Below are 9514 nucleotides of genomic sequence, written 5' to 3'. Positions count from 1 at the left end.
TTTGCAGTTGGAACACCTGACTCTGGTTTCAGCTCACAGCATTGATCTTCTGGTTCCGTCCTCATAGCAAGAATTTTGGCTCCCGTATTCTTGTCACGTGACACTAAGCATGCCTCATTTCTCTCTGAGCTTCAGTTTCCCAACAGTAAAATAAGGTGACTACTATTACTATAGCTATTAACTAAAATAGCAATAATCATCTTACAGAATACTTTTTTTTTCTTCAGTGTCTCTCTGTCTAGATTCCACTTAGCACAATGTTCTCTAGACTCATCCATGTTGTTGAAAATGGCAGGATTTCCTTCTTTGTAGGGGCTGAATAATATCCCACTGTATATGTATTCCCTTCCTTCTCTCTGTCCTTTTCTCCTCCTTTATCCATTCATCCCTCAATGGACACTTGGGTTGTTTCTATGTCTTGCTAGTCACAGAATTCTCGTCAAGCTACAATGAAGGATGGAAAGATACTTTACTCATTTTAACTGAGTAAAATTATAAGGGGTGATTTTTATTATTGTCATTTGTATTAAGGGATTTGACCTTTTTCTTTTCTTTCTTTTCTAGGGCTGCTTCCCGCGGTATATGGAGGTTCCCAGGCTAGGGGTCTAATCGGAGCTGTAGCCACTGGCCTACACCACAGCCACAGCAACGCAGGATCCAAGCCATGTCTGTGACCCACACCATAGTTCACAGCAACGCCGGATCCTTAACCCACTGAGAAAGGCCAGGGATCGAACCCTCAACCTCATGTTCCTAGTCGGATTCCTTAACCACTGCACCACAACAGGAACTCCGACCTTATTTTTTAAAAATACCACTTATCATGGCATTTTCAAACATACACAAAAGTAGAAAGAATACAGTAATGCAATAATGAATCCCCATAGAAATCATCATCCAGAGTCAATATTTATCAAGATTTTGCCAAACTTGCTTCATCTATCTTGTTTTGCCTCACTTTCTCCTTTATTTGCTCTCTTCCTTCTTTTTACCCTTCTCTCCTTCTCTTCCTCACCACCCACTCTCCTATTCTTACTTTGCTAATTTTTTTTTATGGCTGAACCCAAAGCATATGGAAGTTCCCAGGCCAGGGATTGAATCCGAGCTGCAGCTGTGACCTACACCACAGCAGAGGCAATACTGGATCCCTTTTTTTTTTCTTTTTGTCTTTTTGCCATTTCTAGGGCCGCTTTTGTGGCTTATGGAGGTTCCCAGGCTAGGAGTCTAATCGGAGCCATAGCTGCCGGCCTACACCAGAGCCACAGCAACGCTAGATCCTTAACCCACTGAGCAAGGCCAGGGATCGAACCCAAAACCTCATCGTTCCTCGTCAGATTCGTTAACCACTGAGCCATGACGGGAACTCCAACACTGGAACCTTTAACCTACTGTGATGGGTAAGAGATTGAACCCATGCCTCCACAGCGACTCAAACTGCTGCAGCTGGATTCTTAATCCATTGCGCCACAGCAGGAACTCCTCCTTGCTGTGCTAATTTAAAAGAAACTCAGAGTTCCTGTTGTGGCTCAGTGGGTTAAGAACCCAACTAGTATCCATGAAGGATGCGGGTTCAATCCCTGGCCAAGGCTGTTAAAGGATCTGGTGTGGCTGTGGCATAGGCCAGTGGCTACAGCTCTGATTTGACCCCTAGCCTGGGAATCTCTATAAGTCGTCATGAGTGCAGTCCTAAAAAGAAAAAAAAATTTTTTAATAAAAGAAACTCAAGACAACATGTTTTTTCATCCCTGCATCTTTATGTACATGCACTTTCTAAAAAATACACTTTTCCCTACAAAACCACAGTGCCACCTGGGCACCTGAATGGTAATGATAATCCCTTGCTATCCTCACCCAGTCACTTGTATTCAGAATTGCCTGATTGCTTCAAAAGTGACTTTTTATAGTTGGTTTTTTTAGGATATAATTTTTTCTCTGTCTACACTGATAAAAAAAGAAGAAAACTCAGGGTGCATTTGCATATCTTACCTCAGCCTTAGAAAGGGAAGGAGGAAATTAATGACACCCCCTGGATATCTACTACTGCTGGTGATATGTGGCAATAAAAGCGATTCCGTTTTGTTTTGGCTTGTGTTTTGCTACAACCAGAGCTTGTGGAAGTTCCTGGGCCAGAGATTGAACCCACATCACAGTAGAGAGCCAAGCTGCTGCAGTGACAATGCCAGAACTTTAATCCTCTGAGTCACCAGGGAACTCAACAAAAGTGCCTCCATTTTTGCATTCATTGCCCTATCTAGGGACAGCATGGGTGCTTCAGGTTTGTTCCAGAAAGCTGAATCATTTGCACACTAAATCCAGTCCAGACACTGGGACAGTGCATTAACCAGGCATTAAGGGCAACATTCTATGATTTTTCTTTAAATTGTACCTGATATATTAGGTCATTATGACCAGCAAGCTTGTAGAATGACTGCTGTTTGTGCTCCATGTGGTGAAACATGAACCAGGCACCTCCCTAAGGATGGCTTTACCTAAGGCAGCCTGGGCTCGAGCCTCAAAGGGCTGCTCCCTGAAGCTGAATTCTCTGTGGGCGTCCTTCAGAGGGAGACCTGACTTGACATTCTTTTTTTTTTCTTTTTCAGCCACACTCTCGGCATATGGAAGTTCCCAGGCCAGGGATCAAATCCCACCTAGAGCTGCAATTACCCTTACATGACATTCTTGATCCTTGCTAGGATTGGGGAAAGCTCTTTGCCTTTAGTCTACTCAGTGGTAAAAGAAATGCAACGTGGGGAGTTCCCATTGTGTCTTAGCAGGCTCAGGACCCCATGTTGTCTCTGTGAGGATGGAGGTTTGACCCCCAGCCTCACCCAGTGGGTCAAGGATCTGGCATTGCCGCAAGATACATTGAGGCATACATTGCAGATGCGACTCGGATCCGCTGTTGCTGTGGCTGTGGTGTATGTAGGCCACAGCTGCATCTCTGATTCGACCCCTGGCCTGGGAACTTCCATATGCTGCGGCATGGCCCTAAAAAGAAAAAAAGAAATGCAATATGCTAATTACTGTCGACTTTTTTTTTTTTTTTTTTTTTTGGTCTTTTTGCCTTTTCTAGAGCCGCTCCCATGGCATATGGAGGTTACCAGGCTAGGGGTCTAATCAGAGCCGTAGCCACCGGCCTATGCCAGAGCCACAGCAACGTGGGATCCGAGCCTCGTCTGCAACCTACACCACAGCTCATGGCAACGCCAGACCCTTAACCCACTGAGCAAGGCCAGGGATCGAACCTGCAACCTCATGGTTCCTAGTCAGATTCGTTAACCACTGTGCCACGACGGAAACTCCTATTGTTGACTTTTAGATGTTTCGAGATCTAGCTCAATCCCATCTCTTGGAAGAAGCTTTCCCAGCCTCTAGTACTCTGGACTTCTGAGCTCTTACTTCCCTTGAAATGGGACCGATTCACTAGACACCTATCACACATTGGTGTTCGAGTCACTCTCTCTCTCTCTTTATTTTTTATTTATTTATTTTTATTTTTTGGTCTTTTTAGGGCTTCACCTGTGGCATATGGAAGTTCCCAGGGCAGGGATCGAATTGGAGCTGAACACATACACATTTGTCTATGTATAATTGTTTAATTAAGTGTCCAGGTACTGTAAAAAGGACCAAAGACATAAACAAGTCATGGAGAGAAGGAAAATAGGTAACTTAAAATCACGTATAATCTGGAACAAGAAACTGGAGAGCCACAGGCAGAAAATGAAATTGGAAGCTTAACCGAAAAAAATCTCAACTCAAAATGCACTAAAAATTTAAACATCCAGTAAAAACAAAGTGGCATGGAGTTCCCGTCGTAGCTCAGTGGAAAAGAATCTGACTAGCCTCCATGAGGATGCAGATTTGATCCCTGGCCTTGCTCAGTGGGCTAAGGATCTGGCATTGCTGTGAGCTGTGGACACAGATGCGGCTCGGATCCTTTGTTGCTGTGGCTGTGGTATAGGCCGCAGCTACAGTTCCGATTCAACCCCTAGCCTGGGAACCTCCATATGCCTCAAGTGGGACACTAAAAAAAAAAAAAAAAAAAAAAAAAAAAAAAAAAAAAAAAAAGATTAAAAAAAAAAAGAAACAGCAGAAAGAGAAAGTGGACTGAACAAACAAGCAGAAAGGAAAGCTAACTGTATTAACAATGATGTACCAAAGGTAAAACAATGTGTTATTAACATAACTATTTACATGCATATTTACAAGCAATCCTCTTGTACATAAGTTTTACTTTTAGTTAGCCGAAAAAGATTTTTGACATTAGGTAAAAATATTAGTAAAATAGGGCTGAGGTGGTACCACGTTATGGTAAAAGTATTAGAAAAGTGATTCTCAAGGTCTATATATCAGAAAGCAGGAGTTCCCGTCGTGGCGCAGTGGTTAACGAATCCGACTAGGAACCATGAGGTTGCGGGTTCGGTCCCTGCCCTTGCTCAGTGGGTTAACGATCCGGCGTTGCCGTGAGCTGTGGTGTAGGTTGCAGACGCGGCTCGGATCCTGAGTTGCTGTGGCTCTGGTGTAGGCCGGTGGCTACAGCTCCGATTTGACCCCTAGCCTGGGAACCTCCATATGCCACGGGAGCGGCCCAAGAAATAGCAACAACAACAACAAAAAAAAGACAAAAAGACCAAAAAAAAAAAAAAAAGAAAAAGAAAGCAGATGAACGAGTTCCTGTTGTGGCTCAGCGGGTTAAGAACCTGACTAGTATCCATGAGGATGTAGGTTTGATCCCTGGCCCTGATCAGTGGGTTAAGGATCCAGCCTTCCTGTGAGCTGTGGTGTAGGTCGAAGATTCGACTTGGATCTGGCATTGCTGTGGCTGTGGCATCGGCTGGCAGCTGCAGCTCCGATTCAACCCCTAGCCTGGGAACATCCATATGCCAAGGATGAGGCCCTAAAAAGACAAAAAAAAAAAAAAAAAAAGCAAAAAGAAAGAGGAAAGCAGATGAAAACTTGAGTGACAAATATCTAGTAAAATTCTCTAGCTTAAAAGTCAATGTAATACATGCTATAAAATGAAAGTGATAAAGTCATATAAATAAAACAGAATAATATCTAGGCTTTAGGGTAATAAGGTTAGGTAAAAAAAAAAAAAAAAGAACAATTCTGTAACTGCAATAAATCCTCAGTGAAGAATCTTGGTTGTTTAGTTGGGAGTTCTAAGTCTTTTTTTAATCCCTTTTTTAAAAGCCTTTGAAATCAAACAGTATCTGTATATGTAAATCAGTTGTTAATGATATAGTCTAAGACTATAGATATGCTAAAGATATGCATGACTGTGATTCATATTTGAAACTCAATTCACTGAGACAGTAAATGGAAAACTAAATGAATGCTATAATATTCACATCAAAAAAAGGATATTGCATTTTGCAGTAATATGTATTTCTAGGCTAAGACTTTTTCCCTCAAGAAAAGTAGAATTTAAAGGATAAGCTGGAGTTCCCGTCGTGGTGCAGTAGTGAACGAATCCGACTAGGAACCATGAGGTTGTGGGTTCGGTCCCTGCCCTTGCTCAGTGGGTTAACGATCAGGCGTTGCTGTGAGCTGTGGTGTAGGTTGCAGACACGGCTCGGATCCCGCGTTGCTGTGGCTCTGGCGTAGGCTGGTGGCTACAGCTCCGATTGGACCCCTAGCTGGGAACCTCCATATGCCGCGGGAGCGGCCCAAGAAATAGCAAAAAGACAGAAAAAAAAAAAAGTTTAGCCTATAAAGGATAAGCTTCTGAAGTTCCTGTGTGGTACAGCGGGTTAAGAATCTGGCATTGCTGCAGTTGTGGCTCGGGTTTGATCCCTGGCCCAGGAACTTCCACATTCGAAGAGTTCGGCCAATAATAATACTAATAATAAATAAATAAAGGATAAACTTCTGGTATTCCCTGGTGGCTCGTGGGTTAAGGATCCAGCATTGTCCCTGCTATGACTGTCCTCAGGTCACTGCTCTGGCACAGGCTTGATCCCTGGCCCAGGGACTTCTCCATGCTGTGGGCATGGCCAGAAAGAAATAAAAAGGAAGAAAGAAAGAAAGAAAGAACGAAAGAACGAAAGAACGAAAGAAAGAAAGAAAGAAAGAAAGAAAGAAAGAAAGGAGGAAGGAAGGAAGGAAGGAAGGAAGGAGGAGTTCCCGTCGTGGTGCAGTGGTTAACGAATCTGACTAGGAACCATGAGGTTGCAGGTTTGATCCCTGGCCTCGCTCAGTGGGTTAAGGATCTGGCATTGCCGTGAGCTGTGGTGTAGGTTGTAGACGAGGCTCGGATCCCACGTTGCTGTGGCTGTGGCGTAGACGAGTGGCTACAGCTCGACGCCTACCTAGCCTGGGAACCTCCATATGCCGTGGGAGCGGCCCAAGAAATGGCAAAAAGACAAAAAAAAAAAAAAAAGAAAGAAAGAAAAAGCTTCTAACCAGCTGGCAAAATTTACTTTCAACATTTCGTTTATTTCAAAATTGTTTTATTTTAGCCAAAACAGTGGAATTAAATGCATATAATCAACTATTATATACATATTTTCTTCTTTTTTGGCTGCCTCTGAAGCATATGGAAGTTCCCAGGCCCGGAATCAAATCCAAGCCAGAGCTTCAAACTATGTCACAGCTCTAGAAGTGCTTGATCCTTAACCCACTGCACCGAGCTAGGGATCTAATTGGCACCTCTACAGAGACAAGCCGGATCATTAACCCACTGTGCTACAGTGGGAACTCCTATACATTTTAAATTATAGGGAATAAAGTTTATTTTGGCAGAGTGTTAAACAAAATTAAAGTTGTGTACATTGGTAACATAACTCAACATCTTTAATCTGGTAAAAGTGTGACATATTTTCTTGCTTTCCTGTGTTCTGCTAAATCACCATAACCTAAATTGCTTTATAAAACTTATATACAGGAGTTCCCATCGTGGCTCAGTGGTTAATGAATCTGACTAGGAACAATGAGGTTGCAGGTTCAATCCCTGGCCTCGCTCAGTGGGTTAAGGATCCGGTGTTGCCGTGAGCTGTGGTGTAGGTCGCAGACGCGGCTCGGATCCCGCGTTGCTGCTTTGCTGTGGCTCTGGCGTAGGCTGGAGGCTACAGGTCGGATTGGACCCCTAACCTCCATATGCCCTGGGTGTGGCCCTAGAAAAGACAAAAAGACCAAATAAATAAATAAAACATACACTGAAATTTAATTTTGCTGTTTTTGCTTACACTCTGATGCCAAACAAAACTTTTCATAAGCTTCTTCTAGTTCTGGGTCTATCTAATCATCAACATCTTCCAAGTATGTATCACCAGCCCCCGATAAATCTGTTCACAGAGATAGAGAACAAACTAGTGGTTACCAGTGGGAAGAGGGAAGGTGGAAGGGGCAAGACGGGGGTAGAGGATTAAGAGGTACAAACCGTTATGTATAAAATAAATGAACTAAAATAAATGAACTAGAAGGATATATCGTACAACACAGGGAATATAGTAAATACTTTATAATAACTTTAAATGGAATATAATCTTATAAAATTATAAATCACTATGTTATAAACCTGTAACTTATATAATATTGTACCTCAACTATTTTGCAGGTTTTTTGGGCCGGGCCCACAGCATGGAAGTTCCCAGGCCAGGGATCTAACCCATGCCACAGCAACAACCCAAGCCACTGCAGTCACAACACCAGATCCTTAACCTGATGCACAAGGGAAATCCTGCCAATTTTTAAAAGGTAAAAAAAGAAAAAGAGGGAGTTCCCGTTGTGGCTCAGCAGGTTATGAACCCAATTAGTATCCAGGAGGATGCGGGTTTGATCCCTGGACTCGCTCAGTGGGTTAGGCATCCAGCGTTGCCATGAGCTGTGATGTAGGTCGCAGACATGGCTCAGATCTGGCATTGCTGTGGCTGTGGCATATGCCAGCACCTGCAGCTCCTAGCCCAGGAGCTTCCATATGCTGCAGGTGTGGCTTAAAAAGAAAAAAAAAAGAAAAGGGGTAGGGTAATGAGTGCCAATTAGTAAAAAATTTAACATAAAACCTAAAATAGTAAAACTGCTAGAAGAAAACATAAGGAAAAGTTTCCTGACATTGGTCATGGCAACGACTTTTTGGTTATGATGCCAAAAGCACAGACAACAAAAGTAAAAATAGACAAGTGGGACTGCATCAAACTAAAAGGCTTTCTACCCAGCAAACAATCGCCAAAGTGAAATGGCAACCTATGGAATTCAAGAAAATATTTGCAAAGCATATGTCTTATAAGAGGTTAATCTCTAAAATATACAAGGAACTCAATTCAACAGCAAAAGAACAAAACAACAAAGCACAAAATAACCAAATTTTAAAGTGGGCAAAAATACATCAACTACACTTCAATAAAAGTAAACAAATTAATTAACTAACTTTAAAATGAGCAAAGGGAGTTTCTGCTGTGGAGCAACGGGATGCACAGCATCTCTAGAACACCCAGACATAGGCTCCATCTCTGGCCTGGCACAGTGGGTTAAGGATCTGGCATTGCTGCAGGGGCAGCATAGGTTGAAGATGCAGCTCAGGTCTGGTGTTGCTGTGGCTGTGGCATAGGCCAGCAACTGCAGCTCCGTTTGGACTCCTAGCCTGGGAACTTCCATATGCCGCATGTGCAGCCCTAAAAAAAAAAAAAAAAAAAAAAAAAAAAAAAAAAGCAAAAGAAAAAGGTGCTTGCCTTCACTGTTCACAAGGGAAATGCAAATCAAAACCATAATGAAGGCGTTCCCGTCGTGGCGCAGTGGTTAACGAATCCGACTAGGAACCATAAGGTTGTGGGTTCGGTCCCTGCCCTTGTTCAGTGGCGTTGCCATGAGCTGTGGCGTTGCCATGAGCTGTGGTGTAGGTTGCAGACGCGGCTCGGATCCCGAGTTGCTGTGGCTCTGGCGTAGGCCGGCGGCTACAGCTCCGATTCGACCCCTAGCCTGGGAACCTCCATATGCCGCGGGAGCGGCCCAAAGAAACGGCAAAAAGACAAAAAAAAAAAAAAACCATAATGAAATATCATCTCATACCTGTCAGAATCGCTATTATCAAAAAGACAAGAGATAACCAGTACTGGCTGGAATATGGAGGAAAGGGAATCCTTGCATACTGTCGGTGGAAATGTAAATTGGTACAATCATTATAGAAAACGGTATGGAGGTTTCTCAAGAAAATTAAAAATAGGAGTTTCCGTCGTGGCTCAGTGGTTAACGCATCCGACTAGGAACCATGAGGTTTCAGGTTCGATCCCTGGCCTGGCTCAGTGGGTTAAAGATCTGGCGTTCAGTGAGCTGTGGTATAGGTCGCAGACGCAGCTTGGATCCCGTGTTGTGGTGGCTCTGGCGTAGGCCAGGGGCTACAGCTCCGATTCGACCCCTAGCCTGGGAACCTCCATATGCCGTGGGTGTGGCCCTGGAAAAGACAAGACAAAAAAAAAAAAAAGGAACTATCCTATGATCCAGCAATCTCACTTCTGGGTATTAAACAAAGGAAATAAAATGGAGCCCAGAGGACATTATACTAAATGAAATAAGCCAG

Source organism: Sus scrofa, chromosome X (genome assembly GCF_054392235.1).
Source record: "Sus scrofa isolate SSC_HxYL_T2T_F1_AM1 chromosome X, Sscrofa_HxYL_maternal_Yorkshire_Landrace_v2.0, whole genome shotgun sequence".
Taxonomy (NCBI): Eukaryota; Metazoa; Chordata; class Mammalia; order Artiodactyla; family Suidae; genus Sus; species Sus scrofa.
This window is presented reverse-complemented; position numbering follows the sequence as displayed.